The sequence below is a fragment of the Anomaloglossus baeobatrachus genome, chromosome 3, assembly GCF_048569485.1.
Source record: "Anomaloglossus baeobatrachus isolate aAnoBae1 chromosome 3, aAnoBae1.hap1, whole genome shotgun sequence".
NCBI lineage: Eukaryota > Metazoa > Chordata > Amphibia > Anura > Aromobatidae > Anomaloglossus > Anomaloglossus baeobatrachus.
In genome coordinates, this window is record NC_134355.1 from 480,183,569 (window position 1) to 480,205,337 (window position 21,769).

Here is a 21,769-nt window from a genome sequence, read left to right on the forward strand (position 1 = left end):
TCCCCAAGCAGCCCCTTAGCTACGGTCTGGCTCCCGCCCGCAACAGCTGCATCTCCCATCCTGCAGGGCCAGCGAGGGGAATGAGAAACTACTACAGAGTATGAAAAGAGAAGAAAATGCAAGGTGAGTATAATATTTTTTTTCTTACTGTGTGCTGGAGGCTGCTGCTGGGGTATATATAGAGGCTTTGGCTTGTGGGGTGCATATAAAGGCTGCAGGGGTGTATATGCTGGGGTGTATATAAAGGCTGCTGGGGTGTATATAGAGGCTGCTGGGGTGTATAAGGAGGCTTCTGTGTGTGTGTGTGTGTCTGTGCACGGCGGTGTCTGTGTGCGGCGGTGTCTCTGTACGGCGGTGTCTGTGTGCGACGAATCAGTGAAACATGGTTCAAATCCAGCTCCAATTCACGGCTGGACTGCGCCTGTCGCTGATTGGTCGCGGGCGGCTAGCGCAACCAATCAGCGACGCAGGATTTCCGTCACAGACAGACAGAATTAGACAATTATGTCTATAGATATTTATTGTAAGGTGCAGTGGCATATGTTGTTAGATAAATAAAATGATTATTAATCATTATTAAAAAGCAATAAAAATTTGAATCACCAACCTGTTTACCAAGTAAAAACAAACAAATGTAAATAAAAAGAACCCAACATATTTGGTATTGTTCCAGAAAACTTTGACATTTCAAACTAGATATCTGTTTAACATTTATTGTAAATGTCATAATTAAAAAAAAATCAATACCCCCAAATTGTTGGGTTAATTTTGTTGTATTAATGTGGATTGAAAAGATATCATCAAATAGTATGTAACCCAAAATAATGTAAATAAAATGCTAATTTATTACCCTGCTCCAGAGAATGAAAAATTAAAATGTTATGGATCTCACAAAAATGGCAATGCAAACAGAAATTGTTTTATGGTATTTGTGTATTTAGAGTAAGAATCAAGCCCATCACGATTGGGAGAAGGTACAGCATTATCAATATATGCTTACTATGATAAAAATACCAAGAATACTTATGCTTTTCTTCAAGGAAATCTGTCAGCAGGTTTTTGCTATGTAATCTTCAGATAGCAAGAGGTAGGGGCTGATACACTGATTTCAATGATGTGTCACTTACTAGGCATTGCACTGTTTCTTCCAAACAGTGAGCATTTTATCAGAAGGGGATTATGATTGTGTAGATTAGATGTCTACACAGAAAGCTGTGGTGTGGGCAGGGATTGCTTTCTGAGCTCTGCTACATGCTTCATCTAAAAAGTCTTAGGGGTACTTTGCACACTACAACATCGCAGCAGCGATGTCGGTGGGGTCAAATCGAAAGTGACGCACATCCGGCGTTGCTGTTGATTTCGTAGTGTGCAAATCCTTTTTCATACGATTAACGAGCGCAAAAGCGTCGTTATCGTATGATAAGTATAGGGTCCGACATTTCCATTTTTTAGCAGCAGCGATGGTACGATGTTGTTCCTCGTTCCAGCGGCAGCATACATTGCTGTGTGTGAAGCCGCAGGAGCGAGAAACATCTCCTTACCTGCGTCCCGGCTGCAATGCAGAAGGAAGTAGGTGGGCGGGATGTTTACGTCCCATTCATCTCCGCCCCTCCGCTCTTATTGATCGCCTGCTGTGTGACGTCGCTGTGACGCCGCACGACCCGCCCCCTTAATAAGGAGGCAGGTTGCCGGCCAGAGCAACGTTGCAGGACAGGTGAGTGCATGTGAAGCTGCCGTAGCGATAATGTTCGCTACAGTAGCTATCACAAGATATTGCTGCTGTGACGGGGGCGGGTACTATCACGCTCAGCATCGCAAGCATCGGCTTGCAATGTCGCAGCGTGCAAAGTACCCCTTATTCTTACAATACTGCTGCACCCAATAAACTAAGTAATATGTCTTTGGAATTAGGGTCTCTTTTCCTACATTATGTTGCTGTCAGATGAGGTAGCAAATATCTGATTACTAATTCCTTTTTAAAGACAACCCCTCTCTGCTGATCCAAATAAGGTATATAAATACTGTTGGTGATGGTACCCACTAATAACCCACCTGTTTAAGCCAGCGAGTAAAGCCACACTATAATAACAGCACCTTCTCTGTTGGACCCTGTTCTCATTTATTACAGCCACGTTTTTTAATAGCTACCTGGTAATGCAACATTTCACCTATGTTAGACACTACAGATAGAATTAGCCACATAATTAGTCCCAAATATATAGAGACTGATCATCAGTGTTAAAGAAATATAAGAATCGTTTTGGAGATTGCCATTAGAGATTATTATTATTATTATTATTATTTTTAGAACACCATTGATTTCAAGGTGCACTAAATTAGAAGGGGTTACATACAAAATGCAAATATTAATTACAATGAATAGACTAACAGTGACAGACTGGTAGGGAGGCGAAGAGGGTACTGCACTCCCACACTGCTCTACAAGGTAATGAGGGAGGATACATTAGAAGGGGGGTTGTAGCAGCTCCCGTGGTGGTAAGGTTGCAGGCATTCTTGAAGAGATGGCTTTTAAAAGTTCTGTCTGAAGGTTCCAAATGTTGTAACCAAACGAACATGTTAGGGTAAAAAATTTAAGAGGATGTGGACACTAAGAAAAAAAATTGGATGCGATTGGTTGAGGCACGTACGAGAGTGGAGGAGAAAAGAAAATCTTTTAATGACCAAAGATTATGTGTGGGAAGATGCTGGGAAAATGGCTCAGTGATATTTGGAGGACATAGGTTATGGATGTCTTTACAGATTGATGACATGATTGTTCTGTGGAGGTTTGAGTTCTAGTCATGTTTCCAGAACTTTGCGGTTTCACATAATTTTAAACATTTTGAGATTTGATCTGTAGTTTTCAAACAAAAAAAACTTGACGAGCACCATTTCCCACACTGCATAAATATCAGATAGTGGGTTAATGTCATTTTACATTGCCTTGTCAACATCCCCATAATTACCTTGCCGCTTTAACAATTTATTGATTATCATACCTTGTGCAATGGTGGTCAGAACCTGGGCTATCATAAATCAGCAGTTCACAGTTTGTACAGCAGAGTAGTTTTCTACCTCCAGAGTCACTGATTAAGACTCTTTCATCTATATCTCTTATGGACAGTGAAATCCTCTTGCTCTATTTCCTGTAGAGTGTAAGCTGTTAAGATGAGCTGGCACTTCTATCTCTATCTTCTGAAGAGTAGAGTGCAACCTTTTATGGTCAGCTGGGTTCTCTTTCCTGTAGAGCGTAATGTTTTATGGTCAGCTGGGTTCTCTTTCCTGTATAGCGTAATCTTTTATGGTCAGCTGGGTTCTCTCTCCTGTAGAGTGTAATGTTTTATGGTCAGCTGCGTTATCTCTCCTGTAGAGCGTAATCTTTTATGGTCAGCTGGGTTCTCTCTCCTGTAGAGTGTAAACTCTTATTGTTGGTTCTCTCTCTCCTCTCCTGCACAGTGTCTTCCAAGCAGTTACAAGCCTTTCAGTATTGAGATTTGCATGAATTTATTTGCCACATATAAAATTTGGGGGGGGGGAATATTTGGTGAAGTAAGTAAATACAAATTCAAAACATCTGCTTATCTCTACATTGAAGATATTGGTTTATGGAAAAAGGTTTGTGCATGTAAAATGAAGGAGACCTACTTCCATAATGTTGTAAATATTACATTTAAGTGCCTATTAAAATGTTCAAATGTTTTTATTCATCAATTGGGACTAAAAATTATTAAAATGATTCACAGGACCCTAATCCTGGCTGTCGTCTCAGCATTTTGTGATTGGAGAATTTTCAGCATTCTGAAAAGGAGCCCTATAATCCGACTTCTCATTTGATTCGTTGTCCTGGAACTATGTCGTGTGTGCATTGTTTCCATCAAGCAACCATAAACTACTAATCTGGCTGTTGAACCAGTGTCCTACAAATCAATTCATTCATCTGTAAATGGGACTAGTTTAGATATTATTTAACCCATTTCTGACCAAGGACGTACCGATACGTCCTATTTTTCAGGTTCTTAATGACCAAGGATATACCGCTACATCCTGGTAATCGATACCAACTGACTATGTAAAGCCTGTGTGATCATACTTTCAGCATAATCACTCAGACTTTCACAGTGCAGCTCTGACAGCTGCGATGTTCTGCAGTGATCGAGCACTGCAGAACATTTCACCTGCAATCAGTGTATTGTGGGGTTAATGTAGGGACTAAGTGAAAAAGTAAAATCAAAAAGTGAAAAGATAAAAGAAATCAGAAAATAAAGAAGAAAAAAAAAAAAAAATCCAATCAATAGCTGTATTTATGTAGGAAAAAAAAGTAGACATATTTGGTATCGCCGCATCCATAACAACCTGAGCTATAAAACTGTCACAGTAGTAAACCCCTTCAGTGAACACAGTAAAAAATAAAAAAGTAGCAAAAATGATGTTTTTTCATCATACAGCTGACCAAAAAGTGGAATAAAACACGATTGAAAAGTCATATATAAATAAAAATAGTACCACGAAAAACTTCATCTTGTCCCTCAATAAAAGCCACCATACCAGCTCCATCAGCCAAAAAATAAAAAAAACTTTAGCTCTCAGAATAAAGCAATGCACAACCTGTTATTTTCCTATAAAATAGTTTTTATGGTGTAAATGCAGCAAAACAAACAAAAAAATGGATAAATGTGTCACTGTAATCTTACTGACCCAAAGAATAAGGCTATCTTATCACTTTTACTGCACAGTGAACAGCGTAAAAAAATATATATATTCTTGAGTCGCTATTTCTTTTTGATTCTGCCTAACAAAAGTAGAATAAAAAGCAATCAAAAACTATTATGTGGCCCAAAACGGTACAAATAAAAACTCTCACCCATCCCATAAAAATCAAGACCTCATATGACTTTGTAGGCAGAAAAATAAAAAACTATAGCCTTGGAGTTAATGCAACATTTTAGCAGTTAAAAATGTATTTATTAATTTTCACAGCTCAACATAATAAAATTCTGTGAAGCGCCCAAGGGTTCCAGGCACTCACCAAACATCTAAGTAATTTCTTTGAGGTTTCTAGTTTGCAAAATGGGGTCACTTGTCAGGGAGCTGTACTGTTTAGGCACCTCAGGAGGCCTCCAAACGTTACATTGCGTACACTAATGATTTCAGCTTAATTTCCTTTAAAAAATTCAAATGGCGCTCTTTCCCTTCTGAGCCCTGCCGTGCACACAAACAGAAATTTTCCACCCCATGTGAGGTACCAGCTTACTCAGGAAAAGTTGCACAACAAATTGTATGGTGATTTTTTCTTATTACCCTTGAGAAAATGCAAAATTGTTTTGCTAAAGTAACATTTTTGAGGGGAAAAAAGTAAAATTTTCATTTTTCCTGCCACATTGCGTTGGTTCCTGTGAAACACTTAAAAGGTTAATAAACTTATTGATGTGGTTTTGAGCAGTGTGAGGAGTGCAGTATTTAGAATGGTGTCAGTTTGGGATATTTTCTTTACCTAGGCCTCTAAAAGTCACTTCAATTGTCATGTGGTCCCTAAAAAAAGGTTTTGTAATTTCTTTGGGAACAATAGTAAATTACTAATGAACTTTGAACCCAACTAACTTCCAACCCCCCTCCCCCAAAAAAAATGATGTTTCATAAATTGTACTAGTGTAAAGTAGACATGTGAATGCAGATATGAATGTAGAAATGTGAATGTTGAAATGTTATTTAGTAACTATTTTGTGTGGCATAACTCTTGGATTTATGGGCATAAAATGAAAATTTGGAAAATTGCAACGTTTTCAAAATTTTGGCTAACTTTCCAATATTTTCCCAAATAAATGCAAAAACAATCTGCCTACATTTACAACTATCATGAAAAACAATGTCATGAAAAAACTATGTCGGAAACACCAGGATCCATTGAAGTGCTCCAGAGTTATCACCTGTCAAAGTGACACTGGTTAGAATTGCAAAAAATGTCCCGGTCTTCAAGGTGAAAACAGGTTTGGGGGTGAAGGGGTTAAAGGCTAATGTAAAAGACTTTTATGTATGTCAAAAACGTTTATGGCTTTGAAGTTGCACACTTTAATGTCCCCCTGAGGAAAAGATCACTGGAAATGCGCGGCGGGGTATAGCGGTACACAGGACTTCATTGACCACCTTTAAGGTACACTAATCCTTAATTGATTTATACATTATATCATTTTATATTTATTAGGCATTAGTTGGCATTATTTGCACTCTGCACTTTGTTATATATAATTAATTGGTATTAATATATGGTTGATCATTGCAATAAGCACTTTATAACCTGATAAACCGCTGCTAATATTTTTGGGAATTTGAACCAGTCTTGTATTTTCTATGAATATTAAATTTGTTATTTTAATGATTTAAATAAAAATACAATTTTATTTTGAATTTGTTACCACTCCCTTCATTTTTGAATCCTTCGTGGGTTCTCATTTAAAGGCTTTTTGATATTTATAAATATTTAATGGTGATATTATACATAATATTTTGATTATTTAATTTACAATACAGTTAAGTTTTTATTTTGTCTGAAACTATTAGCATGATGAAACATGTGGATTCAATAGTTCTATCATATTCCTTTACCATAGTACACTGAGATTTCTATTGGCCTGTCACTCAACAGTATACCATATGACTAAATAGAGATGAGAAAATAAATTTGAGTGACACGAAATTTTGCTCAATTTTTACAAAAAGTCAAATTCACCAAAATGTGGGGTTTTAGTCATTCACCATATTTCTGTGCCACAAAAAAGCCATCATATGGTTGAAAAAAATTCAGCACTTCTGAAGACTCAATGAAGACAGGACAAGTGACAGTGAGGAGCAGATGGGCAGCGGACAGGTGGGTATAAAGATTTATTTGAACATTTTTCACTGTGAAATAAATAGTTACATTTCTTTGGATTGCTTTTGAATTTCATTTAGTGGGTATCATCTGTTTATGTGACATCCTTGTTTAGCAATATCTGGCGTTGGCAGATGTGAGAGTTAAGACATTCAGGTGAATAACAAAATTCCCCTTATGGTAGGGAATGTTCAATTTTCTATTTCTTAAAAGGACAAACTGTTTCCAATAATTTGCAGATGCAGTTCAGGCATCATAAGGCCCACTCATCATGTATAGGATCCATATTTCTGTCTAAATATTGTCCTTTGTCAATAGTTATACAATCTGTTCTGTAACTTATGTTACCAAGGACCCTACGAAAAGATGGGTCTTTGTAATAACAAATGAGACCCTCCATAAGACAACCTTTAAAGGTTGATGTCAGCTATGAATTGACAGCTGATATGAAACCCATGGAATAGTAATTGATAGGTGTCTGTCAGACACCCCCATTACTAACTCGGTAAGTATAGACCTAAAATACACACACACAGGGAAAAAATGTTTATTTGAATAAATAATCCTCCACATGACCCACTCATCAATTGTAATCTATTTGGTGAATAATCACTCTCTCAAACTTCCTCGATCACCAATTTTTCAATTAAAAATAAATCCCGGAGGTTCCGACGTAATCCAATTAAGTAATATCCCATGATGCCCATCGATTCTTATGGAGCTACTTTCTAATAACATTCTCCGAACAAGGCTCACTGCTAGAGATAAGCAAACCTTTCAAGGCTCAATTCTTCAAGCCAAATTGAACAAACACTACATTCACCGAACCACTCGCCGAACTGAACTCCAAACCTTATTGAACCTTTCCAAACCTCATTGGATTCAATGGGAGGCCAAATATAAGGCAGAGAAAACTCCTTTTGGGAGATTAAATACCTTTTAAAACAGCAAAAATATGTTTTACATTGCAGCACCACTGTTTTGGCATAGACTTTAGATTCCTAGACTATTGACATATAAAATATAGATGTGGATGAAAGACAAGTGTAGGACTGGTGCTCCTATACCTCTGCCAGTACAGACAAGACACAACTTGGAGACTCATTTTGGAGTCTTTACATTTAACAAACATTCAGGCAGAAAGCAGGACAGTGGCACCAATTGCCCCGCCTCCATTTTCCCATAGTGTCTTTGCACAGCAGGAAATTATGGTCCATGCAGCACAAAAGATTTGGGCTGGCATTTTAATTTTAAAAAGCCAGCACACAGCAATGCATGTTGCTTGCACATGTCCTGATTCATGCATATAGTAATCAAATTATTTGAATTTTTTCCTTTACTGAATCATTGTTTTCAACATTGGCAGATAAAAAAAGTTGGGTCATCCTTTGGGGTCTCAAAAAAAAGCCCAGGCTAGGCCACTCTTCCTGCAAACCTGCAATCACTGATGGCTACAGTCAGAGTTGTGGCTGAGGATGGAGTGCTTCTCATGGTTGCATCACTATGTGTTTGTATGGGAATTGCCAACAAAACCTCCTCGGCTTCCTCCTCCCCCTCTTCCTGCTCATCTGCTGAGCTACACAGTGCCTCTGAGTTCACACCAAGCCTCGGTTATGTTGGGTTAACTGGAAGTTGACGTGATGTCACCGAATCTCAGAGGTCACATAGCCCTGGGGTCATGCTATGGGGTGAGCGGAATGCAATAACACCACTCAGAGGCACTATTGCCAACACAAGGTATTTGAGAAAAACCTTGTTTCTGAACATTATATTGATGTGGCCAGTAAAGCTAAGAAGGAAACCACCCCTTTAAATCAATAAGAATTAGAACATTTTTAAACATTTGTCTTAAAGTTAGGTTTCATTTGTGTTGATCAAAAGTGTAAAAATTGTCTTTTCACATCACGTATAAGAGATCTGCCCTTACTATATCCTTTTTGATCAAAGAATGATTAAAGGATAGGGAATACAATTCCTAAAATGTCTAAAGGGAATGTTTCCCCTCAACCTTTTCTCAAGATCTAATAAAAAGATGTAGAGGAAAGCATGTCTCACAAACGTGACTTGAAATGACAATTTTAAAACGTAAAATGAATGTAAATAAAATCTAATTTATAAAAAAATGAATAATATTATACCTTCTAAATCGTTATGCTTGGCATTTTATGCTCACTTGTCCCTTTAATGCAATTTTGCATTAAGATTTAATATTTTTCAAAAAGTGCATGCAAAATAATTTTGCGACTAAAAGCCTGATAGTGTTAAATGGGCAACACTTACTGAACTTAAACTGAACTGTACAGTGGTCATATATGCTCAGTGGCATCTCACTAATATCGGTAGTCAATGCAGCCGCTAGGGTTCTCTTCATTCTTGCCCAATGTCAGACTATCAGCTGAAGCTGCATCTCCCATCTGCATCTTTGCATCCCCTGCTTCATGAATCTCTCAATAACTTGGCCCTGACATATTAACTCAGTGGGTGATATGATGTCACTTCACCGTGCCAGCTGTGTGGAGCTTTATAGCACATACTGCAGAGACCTAGGCAGCAGAGGAACTAGGAGAGGTGAGTAATTTTTTTATTTTATCAATGAGTACAAAATATGAAAATATTCTATGTGTGAGACTGTAGTCAGACGCCTGTAGATTATCTCATGCCACAGAATCAGGCCAATTATAAGGGTGTGCTCACATAAGCCGTATGACTCGCACAAGTATCAGATCGTATCACCCGGTGCAGCCGGCTTCTCTCCTGACAGGAGCATATTGGCTGCATGTATTTCTATGCAGCTGACACGCTCCTGTCCGGAGAGTGTGCAGCTATGACGGGTGATGCGATGTGAGACTCGTGCGAGTCATACGGCTCATGTGAGCACACTCTAGTAATGACACTCTGATCAAACTCTAATCAGAGATTGATCCCAGTTTCTGTTTAAAGCAAAACGATTCTCTAGCATGAAGTAATTGTAGCACACTGTAGGAGATGACGGAGAACAATATTTCACCATCTTCTCCATTTTGTAAGTCTGTGGAAATTCAAATGCAGTCTGATGCTTTCCATATACCCATAGACTTTAAAGTACACTATCCATTATACACTCCCAATCCTAGCATGATGTAATTTTGCTCTCATGTTGAATTGGCATGAGAAAAAATATACTGATTGACACTGCTGCTTAGCATAACATTGGATAGTACTCATCCAGTGTATACAGTTGTGTGAGCACAGCCTGAGGGATATCCATTTATTTCTTCCTTCTCAAAAGTGTCAACAGGTTAAAAATAACAATAAATCAGATGAATAATCAAAATCATTCACAGAAATAGTTTGTAACAAATCATGTGTGTACACCCCTTTTTCGTCTCAACATTTTTTTTTTACTTTATCTCGATTTCTGTCTTATTTTGCTAAGCTTACCCCAAGGGTACCATACAGTATTTGTATTATCTCCATTGATTTTCCTCTTGTAACCATGTCACAATTATATCTATTTACCTAAAACATGCAGTTATTTAATTTGTACACAAACTATATTAAGAAGCAATTTCATTCCGTTGGAAACATTTGCTTTCGTGAGCAACATAATTATAGTAACCTGCTGCCTAGCACTGTACATCATTTATACAAATGTTGCCAAAAAGACAATGCTTTCTCAATAGCTATTGTAGCTAGAAAGGAAAAACAGCAATAAAAGTTGTTTATAGTAACAAACTAATGTACCAAGTAAATGTCAGCATACCAATGAAGAACAAAGCAATGAATGCTGGGTCAGACTGGGTGACTATGAGTATTGTTTTAGTTTCATTGTATTGTATGTTTTTCTATAAAGCATTATTCCAGTGGGTTTTTTCAGAGCTGGAGTAGTGCTTTAAATCTGAGTCCCACACACCTTGTCATAAAATTATCTTCTGGCGGCATTATCCTTGTTTGGCACTGTTTCTGTCTTGCAGTGTCATCTTGTGCCTGTATTTTCAGACTGGTCAGAAGTTACGTCCCAAATGTTCAATGCAAGTCTATGAGAGCAAGCACAAGGCTTCCATAGAGATGCATTGTGACCTCTGGCGCACTGCATGACACACAACTATGGGAGACCGACCGGAGAGGCAGGGAAAAATGATGAAAGAGCCGGAATTTGAGTATTTAACAGGGGCAGGGGAATTATAATTAAAGGGAATCTGTCAGCATATTTTTGCTACATCATCTGGCAGCAACATAATGCAGGCAAGGAGATTCTGAATCCAACAGTATATTACATAGATTACTATGTGCAGCCATTCTCACATAATCAAAGAATTCAGTTTAAGCATGTAGCTGAGCTGGAAGAGCTGTCCCGCCCACATCTGGCTCTCTATAAAGATTTTACATTGACTGTGAGGTGTCAATCACAGCAGACACTGCATGTGAGTTTCTAGTCCTGCAATGTTAATCACAGGTAATAAATCCATTAGTTTAAGTAAACAATTGCACACACACAGATAAGAGAGGCACAGTTGCTGTTTGTATTCTCACCCCTACAGCCTCAGCTTACATAGCAAAAACCTGCTGACAGATTCCCTTTGAAGCACCACTCCAGTGACACAATAAAAAACAAACAAATGCTGGAGTGGTGCTTTAAGTAAGGGATTGGAAAACTATATTTTTTTCCATTGATTTTTAATTTTTAGATAAATTTAAAGGGAAACAAGGAACAGAAAAAAATACAATTTTCTTTCTGAATGTTTCTGTCCTAACTATGAAAATCTTCCGTCTATTTAATATATAATTTAATATTTATGATTTCTTTAAACAGGTATTCATCTTCACCTCAGTAAATATGAGCAAATTTATCTGCTGTGGATCCACTTGGTGTTGAATTTCCTGAAATTTGGAGTGCCCCACAAATTCAAATAATTTGCTATTTGATTCAAACTGTAAAAAATAAAAATAAAAAATGACTGGACTGCTATTACACAGACTGTTAACGATTGCAGCACCTATAGAGCGGACTCATGACATCAGACATTAGTGCCTAGACTTCCTACAATGCCTTGCAGCTATCAAGTCACATGGTCAGCCAATCAGAGGGGCTATCACAGCCAATTTAAAAGATGAGAACTGGCATCAACATTTTATGATTTTCTAATCTAGGTTTAAGAGGTCAGAACACTCAGTGCATTACATATGGGGATAGTGATAAGAAAAAAATTGATTGTGGTGTACTTCTCCAGTGTTGAGACATATTGAAAAGTAGACTGGTAGTATCCGTCTTTGAAAAATAATCCAAAGTTTCAAGTCATATGGTTGTGGTGCACCTGCATTGTCAGTTCGACTGTAAATTGATTTGTGATATTCTGCAGGAACAGAACCATAATAATAGCATTTTTTTTATTCTTCACACATTGCAAAGTTTAATGCACCTCTGTAGTAATTCTGTTACTAAAGAAACCAAGGCTCGTGTGTTTCAAGAAGAGTGTTTACTGGCACCATTGATGGTTTTTTTCCCAGTAAAGACATTTTTTATATATACATATATATATATATATATATATATATATATATATATATACTATAGTTCAAAAGTTTAGGGTCCCTTAGGTATTTCCTTATTTTTGAAAGGAAAGCACATTTTTTTTTCAATGAAGATAAAATTAAATTAAGCAGAAATACACTCTATACATTGTTAATGTGGTAAATGACTATTCTGGCTGCAAATGTATGGGTTTTAATGCAATATCTACATAGGTGTATAGAGGCCCATTTCCAAAAACCACCACTCCAGTGTACTAATGCACATTGTGTTTGCTTAATGTGTTAGAAGGTTAATGGATGTTTAGAAATCCCTTGAAAACCCTTGTGCAAGTTAGCACAGCTGAAAACAGTTTTGCTGATTAGAGAAGCTATAAAACTGCCTTTCCTTTGAGCTAGTTGACAATCTGGAGCATTACATTTGTTGGTTCCATAACTCTCAAAATGGCCAGAAAAAGAGAACTTTCATGTGAAACTCAACAGTCTATTCTTGTTCTTAGAAATTAAGGATATTCCATGCTAGAAATTGCAGAGACCCTGAAGATTTCCTACAACGGTGTGTACGTCAGAGGAGAGCACAAACAGGCTCTAACCAGAGTAGAAAGAAAAGTGGGAGGTCCCACTGCAAAACTGAGCAACAAAACAAGTACATTAGAGTCTCTAGTTTGAGAAATCGATGCCTCACAGGTCCTCAATTCATTAAATTGTACCCGCAAAACGCCAGTGTCAACGTCTACAGTGAAAAGGCGCCTCTGGGATGCTGGCCTTCAGAGCAGAGTGGCAAAGAAAAAGCCATATCTGAGACTGGTTAATAAAAGAAAAAGATTAATATGGACAAAAGAACATAGACATTGGATAGAGGATGATTGGAAACAAGTGTTATGGACAGATGAATTGAAGTTTGAGGTGTTTGGATCACACAGAAGAATATTTGTGAGATGCAGAACTACTGAAGAGATGCTGGAAGTGTGCCTGACGCCATCTGTCAAGCATGGTGGAGGTAATGTGATGGTCTGGAGTTGATTTGTTGATGGTAAAGTTTGAGATTAGTACAAGGTACAAGGGACTTTGTATAAGGAAGGCTATCACTCCATTTTGCAACGCCATGCCATTCCCTGTGGACGGCGTTTGATTGGAGCCAATTTCATCCTACAACAAGACAATGACCCAAAGCACACCTCCAAATTATGCATGGACTATTTCGGGAAGAAGCGGGCAGCTGGTATTCTATCTGTAAAGGAGTGGCCATCCAAGTCACCAGATCTTAACCCTATTGAGCTATTGTGGGAGCAGCTTGATAGTTTTGTACGCAAAAAGTGCCCATCAAGCCAATCCAACTTGTGGGAGGGGTTTCTGGAAGCATGAGGTGAAATATCCCAGGTTATGTCATCAAATTAACAGCTAGAATGCCAAAGGTCTGCAAAGCTTTAATTGCTGCAAAGGAAGCATTCTGTGATGAAAGCAAAGTTTGAAGGAGAAAATCATTATTTCAAGTAAAAATCATTACTTCTAACCTAGTCAATGTCTGGACTATATTTTCTATTCAGTATTCAGCTCATTTGATAAATAAAATTATGATTTTCCAAGGAAAAGACAAAACTGCCTGAGTGACCACAAACTTTTGAACTGTGGTATATATTTATATATATATATATATATATATATATATATATATATATATATATATATATATATATATATATATATATATATATATAATTGAGAGACCACTGCAAAATTGTCAGTTTTTCTGAACTTTCTCTGTATAGGTATATTTTTGAGTAAAATGTAATTTTTTTTTATTCTATAACCTACTGACAACATTTCTGAATTTCCATGTAAAAAAAATTGGATTTATTTTCTGAAAATGATAAATGGTCAAAATAACAAAAAATTCACAACTCAAATAATGCAAAGAAAACAAGTTCAGAATCATTTAGAAACAACAATACTAATAATGTTATAACTCAGGAAGAGTTCAGAAATCAATAATTTGTGGAATAGCCATGATTTTAATCCCCGCTTTCATGTGTCTTGCGATGCTTTCCACCAGTCTTTCACACTGCTTTTGGGTAACCTTATGCCACTTCTGGTGCAAAAATTTACGCAGTTCTTCTTTGTTTATTAGCTTGTGACTATCCAACTTCCTCTTGGTTATATCCAGAGGTTTTCAATGGGGTTCAGGTCTGGAGATTGGGCTGGCAATGACAGGGTTTTGATGTGGTGGTCCTTCATCAACTCATTGATTGACCTAGCTGTGTGGCATGGCGCATTGTCCTGCTGGAAAAATCAGTCCTCAAAGTCAGGGAACATTGCCTGAGCAGAAGGAAGCAAATGTTTTTCAAGGATAACCTTGCATGCAGCTTGATTCATACATCCTTCACAAAGTTTAATCTGCCCAATTCCTTCCCTATTTCTAGAGTAAGGTAATCTTCTCTGATAAATCTAATTTTCAGCTTTGCCCAACACCTGGTTATCTAATGATTAGACGGAGAGCTGAAAAGGCGTAAAAGACACAATGTCGTGCACCCACTGTGAAATTTGGTGGAGGCTCGGTGATGATCTGGGGATGCTTCAGCAAGGCTGGAATTGGGCAGATTAAACTTTGCAAAGAACATATGAATCAAGCTGCATACAAGGTTTCAAAGTCACAAAAACACTTAAGTACAAAAAGAAAGTCAATTTATTTACTTTCTGCCAACTAAATGAATTTTGCAGCAAAAACAGCAAATCATGCCACAAGGCAAAAAAGGAAAGTGAGTTTAAAAAAAAATCCCACAAATGATGAACTGGGGCCAAAGTTCTAGATTTTTTGTAGGTGTTTTCCAAGACCTTTTTCCTTTAATCAAAACCTATTTTAAAATATTGTAAGGTGTCTTAAAACTCAACATATTTGTGGGTTTTTTGCAGCGTACTTACAGTTAGGGGTATTTTTAATACAATTCATTATGATTTTCAGATAACCTTTTTCTTCCATTTTTCTGCATAGGTTTATTCTAAAATCTCAGAAAAACAGCAATTACAAAAAAAACAAACCCAAATAAAATCAAAACTCAAATTAAATATAATTAAAATACACACAAAATGTGAGTGATGGAGGCCTTAACCTTATGTACTCATGCATACAAAGATAGCCTTAACCCAGCATGCCTTCTCCCTTCCATTCAGATATTAATTAAAACTAGAGATTAGCAGATCTGGTGAGATTCAAATTAAGGCTACTTTACACGCTGCGATATCGGTCCCGATATCGCTAGCGTGGGTACCCGCCCCCATCTCTTGTGTGACACGGGCAAATCGCTGCCCGTGCCGCACAACATCGTGCAGACCCGTCACACATACTTACCTGCCCGGCAACGTCGCTGTGACCAGCGAACCGCCTCCTTTCTAAGGGGGCGGTCCGTGCAGCGTCACAGCGACGTCACTGAGCGGCCGCCCAATAGAAGCGGAGGGGCGGAGATGAGTGGCCGGAACATCCCGCCCACCTCCTTCCTTCCTCATAGCGGCCGGGAGGCAGGTAAGGAGAGGTTCCTCGTTCCTGCGGCGGCACACATAGCGATGTGTGCTGCCGCAGGAGCGACGAACTACATCGTTTCTGCTGCAGTAACGATAATCGAGAATGGACCCCCATGTCACCGATGAGCGATTTTGCACGTTTTTGCAACGATGCAAAATCGCTCATCGGTGTCACACGCAGCAACATCGCTAATGCAGCCGGATGTGCGTCACAAATTCCGTGACCCCAACGACTCCGCATTAGCGATGTCGCAGCGTGTAAAGCCCCCTTTAGTCATATCACACATATTTTACAGGGAAATTTGATTTAAAAGGGAAATTAGACTTAGTAACTAGAGTTGAGCGCGGTTCGCGGTTCGAGGTTCTCCAGTTCGCGGCTCGAGTGATTTTCGGGGCTGTTCTAGATAGAACTAGAACTCGAGCTTTTTGCTAAAGCTTGATAGTTCTAGATACGTTCGAGAACGGTTCTAGCAGCAAAAAGACCAGCTAATTACTAGCTGGCTTTCCGCTGTAATAGTGTAAGTCACTCTGTGACTCACACTATTATGAAATTTCAGCGTATAGTGTGCGGGAACAGCTCATTCAGATCACTGCTGTATGGATAATGGCGATCGCCATTTTTTTTTTTTTTTCCTTGTCTTCCTTCCCTAAGCGCGCGTGTAGTGGGGCGGGCCAGCATGTCAGCCAATCCCAGACACACACACAGCTAAGTGGACTTTTAGCCAGAGAAGCAACGGCATGTGTGGTAGGATGTCCATGTCACATGTCCCTGCATTATAAAAACCGACATTTTCCTCCAGCACGCCATTATCTGCCTTCTGCGTCTTGGTTTCAGTCACCGCTGGCGTAGCTCCTGTCTCCGATACTGCTGTGTACACTCTATACACAGCGATATACAGAATAGGGATAGAAATTTCTATTAGTCCTTGTAAGGGCTAATACCGGCAGGGTCAGAGCCATAGGTGACAGGTCCGTGAAAACAGAGTTTAACAGCTACACAAGATGACAGCGTCTGTGTAGCTAAGGTCAGGGATTTCCTCGCTGCATTTCCCCATTAGGAGGGATAGAAACACAGGCTTCCTTTCCTCTACCCAGAGACCCACAACCCTGCCACTGTACCCTCCTGCCCTTTGCACACTCAAACTCATTGTTACTAAGCCATTATACTAGCAAACACTGAGTGAACTTAGTGGCATCCTAAACGTGGCTGTTGGACTTCTGTATTGTCCCACTAGTGCAAAGATACTTGCAGCACATCTGCCTGCATTGCACACTCAAACTCATTGTTACTAAGCCATTATACTAGCAAACACTGCTGCCAGTTTAAGGGCCGTAGTTGCATTGTCAGTGATAATTATTGTTGTTTATTCTGCTGTTAATAAAGATAGACCACCGCTGCAATCTACACCACCTCTCAATTTTTACTACCACATTTTAAGTGCACAATCTTGTCGCAATCAAAATGAGTGGCAAAATGACAGATGCTGGTGGAAAGGGGAAGAGGCGTGTTGGAAAAGGAAAAAAAGGGTTTGTCCGTGGGGAAGGTGGCAAAGCTCCATTAACATCTGCTGAAGATAGACCATCTTCCAGCAAAAGTAAGATGTCTACTACTTACCGTGGACAATCCGATGTGCTCCCTTTTTTACGGACACGAACAACTGGAACAAAGGTAGATGATGGCCAAAAAAGGAAAATGCTTGAATGGATCTCAAGTGGTCCAACAAGTGCCCTCTCCGCCACCTCAACTACCGCATCCAAAAAACACCAGTCCTCTGAGTTGTCATCCCAATCAAACTTGCTTTCTCCCAGCTCTGAAGTCTCCATCCGCCCTGCACAGTATGGTGGAACTGAGATGGCTGAGTCAGCCGAGCTGCTCAGTCACACTATAGCCTTGGAATCAGAAGTCTGCTCCCAAGCTACAGTGAGTACAGACCAGGAAATGGTCTGCAGTGATGCCCAGAACCTTTGTGACTCTGATTCAGGCCGTGAGGACCAAGTTTCTGAGCATAATGTTGACCCTTTTTCACAAACTGTAACACCTGTTGTTATAGACAATGAGGAACATACTGATGACGATGAGACGCAGATACCAGATTGGGATGACAACTTAAATATTCGGTCAGGGCAAGAAGAGGCTCGGTCTGAGGGTGAGGTGAGTGCAAACACAACAATTGATGAGGAAGTTCTAGATCCCACCTACTGTCAACCCACAGTCAGGCACTCGAGGAGGTCAACAGAGGTGGTGGAGGAGGATGCAACTGATGACGAAGTTACCTTGTGCCTTCCTGGACAGAGTAGGAGTACTGGTAGCACGTCTACAACTGCATCCTCAGCCACCACTCTGCCTCTGAGCACTAGTCGGGGTGGATCAACAGGTTGCATGCCCTTAAAGCCTTGCCTAGCCTGGTCCTTTTTTGACATAGCAAAAGATCGCCCAAATTATGTGATGTGTAAAATTTGTCATGATTCAGTTAGTAGAGGGCAAAACCTCAGCAGTTTGACAACTTCTTCCATGAATCGTCACATGGATAAATATCATATGTCCCGGTGGGAAGCTCACCGTGCTGCAATGCGGCCTAGTGGAGCGAACCATCCACCGCCTGCCCCTTCTAGTGCATCCGCGCGCTCTTCATCTTCTAGGACTGTGGGGACAGCTGTCACACCTGGTTTTCCACGCACAACTTCCACCACTGTAACCGCAACAGGCAGTTTGCTTGGTAGGTCGTCAGTTGGTTGGAAGGGGAAACAAGTACGTGTGTACAGCTCTCTCAGACATCGATAGCACCAACGTTGGATGAAGGCGACATCATGTCTACGCCTGCACTTTCCTCACAAAGCTGCATTTTTCCAGGGACACCCTACTCAACACCGTCTACACACAGCAGCAAGATATCTGTCCCTCAGATGTGGACAAATAAAAGGCCATTTCCTGCGACCCATGACAAAGCTAAGAGGTTGACTTTATCCCTCTGTAAGCTCTTGGCTACCGAAATGCTGCCTTTCCGCCTGGTGGACACACAGGATTTTAGAGACCTTATGTCTGTCGCTGTGCCCCAGTACCAGATGCCCAGTCGCCACTACTTCTCTAAGAAAGGTGTGCCCGCACTACACCAGCATGTCGCACACAACATCACCGCTTCCTTGAGAAACTCTGTGTGTCAACGGGTGCATTTCACCACCGATACTTGGACCAGTAAGCATGGACAGGGACGTTACATGTCGCTGACTGGGCACTGGGTAACTATGGTGATAGATGGTGAAGGGTCTGCTGCACAAGTCTTGCCGTAACAACGACTTGTGTGTCAATCCTCTGTCTGTCCAGGTTCCGCCACTGCTTCTGCCTCCTCCACCTCATCTGGGTCCTTCACCTCCGCCCCAAGCCTGCCTGGTCAGGCCACCAGCGTTCGCACTGCGCAGAAGGAATCACGCACTCCTCATTACTATGCTGGCAGCAGAGCGCAACGGCATCAGGCGGTCTTTAGCTTGACATGTCTTGGGAATAGGAGTCACACAGCTGAGGAATTGTGGTCAGCTCTGCGGTCCGAGTTTAATAAATGGTTGTCTCCACTCAACCTGCAGCCTGGTAAGGCCGTGTGCGACAATGCTGCAAACCTGGGTGCGGCCCTTCGCCTGGGCAAGGTGACACACGTGAGGGCTGACGTGTTGAACCTTGTTGTCCAGCAATTTTTAACACACTATCTCGGCCTAGATGGCCTTCTGACCAGGGCACGAAAACTGTCTGCTCACTTCCGCCGTTCAACCTCCGCAGCTGAGCGACTTGCATCGCTCGAGAAGTCTTTCGGCCTCCCGGTTCATCGCCTAAAATGCGATGTGCAGACACGCTGGAATTCGACTCTCCACATGTTACAGCGACTGTGGCAGCACCGCCGAGCCCTGTTGCAATACGTCATAACGTATAGCCTGGGCCAACGAGATGCAGAGGTGGGGCAGATCACCCTGATGGAGTGATCTCAGATCAAGGACCTATGCACCCTTCTGCACAGTTTCGACATGGTTACGATTATGTTTAGCGCTGACAATGCCATTATCAGCATGACAATTCCAGTCATTTACATGCTGGAGCACACGCTAAACACTATTCGGAGTCAGGGGGTGGGACAACAGGAAGGGGAGGAACTACAGGAGGATTCATATGTGCAAGACACAACAATATCACCAAGGTCCAGATGTTCATCATCACCAACGCAGCAGGCTTGGGACCATGGGGGACAGGGATCAACAAGGGCGCATGGTAGCAGGCGAAATGTTGAGGAAGGTGCAGGAGAACATGAAGAAATGGAGGACGAACTGTCCATGGACATGGAAGACTCAGCGGATGAGGGAGACCTTGGTCAAATTTCAGTTGAAAAAGGTTGGGGGGAGATGTCAGAGGAAGAAAGAACGGTTAGCACCTCTATGCCACAAACACAGCGTGGACTTGGTCCGCATGGCTGCGCAAGACACATGAGCGCCTTCTTGCTGCACTACCTCCAACATGACCCTCGTATTGTCAAAATTAGAAGTGATGATGACTACTGGCTTGCCACACTATTACATCCCCGGTACAAGTCCAAATTTTGTGACATAATTCCAGCCATAGAAAGGGACGCACGTATGCAGGAGTATCAGCAGAAGCTGTTACTCGATCTTAGCTCGGCTTTTCCACCAAACAACCGTGCAGGTGCAGGGAGTGAATCTCCCAGTTGTAACTTGACAAACGTGGGATGGTCTCGTCATCTTCAACAGTCTACCCGTACCAGCAGCACCATATCTGGTGCTGGTAACAGCAATTTTATGGAATCTTTTTATAATTTTTTAGACCGTCCTTTGCAAGGCCACCAGAGACAACAAGTCTGACACATAGTCAACGGCTGGAGAGGATGATACAGGAGTATCTCCAAATGAACATTGATGCCATGACTTTGCAAATGGAGCCTTGCTCATTTTGGGCTTCAAATCTTGAAAAATGGCCAGAGCTCTCCAGTTACACCTTGGAGATTTTGTCGTGTCCAGCTGCCAGCATTGTCTCTGAACGTGTCTTCAGTGCTGCTGGGTGTGTGCTCACAGATAAGTGCACGCGTCTGTCCAGTGACAATGTGGACAGACTAACGTTCAACAAAATGAACAAGTCATGGATCCACAAGGAATTTACTACCCCTGTGTCATCCTGGGGAGAGTAAATGCTTGTGGATTTGGAATGTGCTTGATGCAAATCAAAACATCCTGTTTGCAACTAGGGCGCAAGTGCTGCCACTGATGGGGTGTCTGTGTGGCCCAATTTTTGGAAAAAAGGGAGGCTCTGCTTGGAGTAACCCTTGCTTACATTGTTTTTAAAAATGATCCAAGATGCACAGCACTGGGATCAGGAAAGACTTTGCTACCTACCCCGGTGTCAAGCTGGGGACGGTTAATTATGGCGTATTTTTTAATGTGCTTGATGCAAATCAAAACATCCTGTTTGCAACTAGGGCACAAGTGCTGCCACTGATGGGGTGTCTGTGTGGCCCAATTTTTGGAAAAAAAGGGAGACTCCGCTTGGAGTAACCCTGGCTTACAGTGTTTTTAAAAAGGAGCCAAGATGAACAGAGCTGGGATCAGGAAAGACTTTGCTACCTACCCCGGTGTCATCCTAAGGACGGTTAAGAATGGCGTATTTTTGAATGTGCTTGATGCAAATCTAGCTGTGAAGTGTTCAACTGGGGCACAACTGCTGCCATTGAAGGGGTGGGTATGTGTGGGGCCCAATTTTTGCAAAAAAGGGAGACTCCTCTTGGAGTAACTCTTGCTTGCTGTGTTTTTTAAAAGGAGCCAAGATGAACAAGTCATGGTTCAGCAAAGACTTTGCTACCTACCCCGGTGTCATCCTGGGGACGGTTAAGA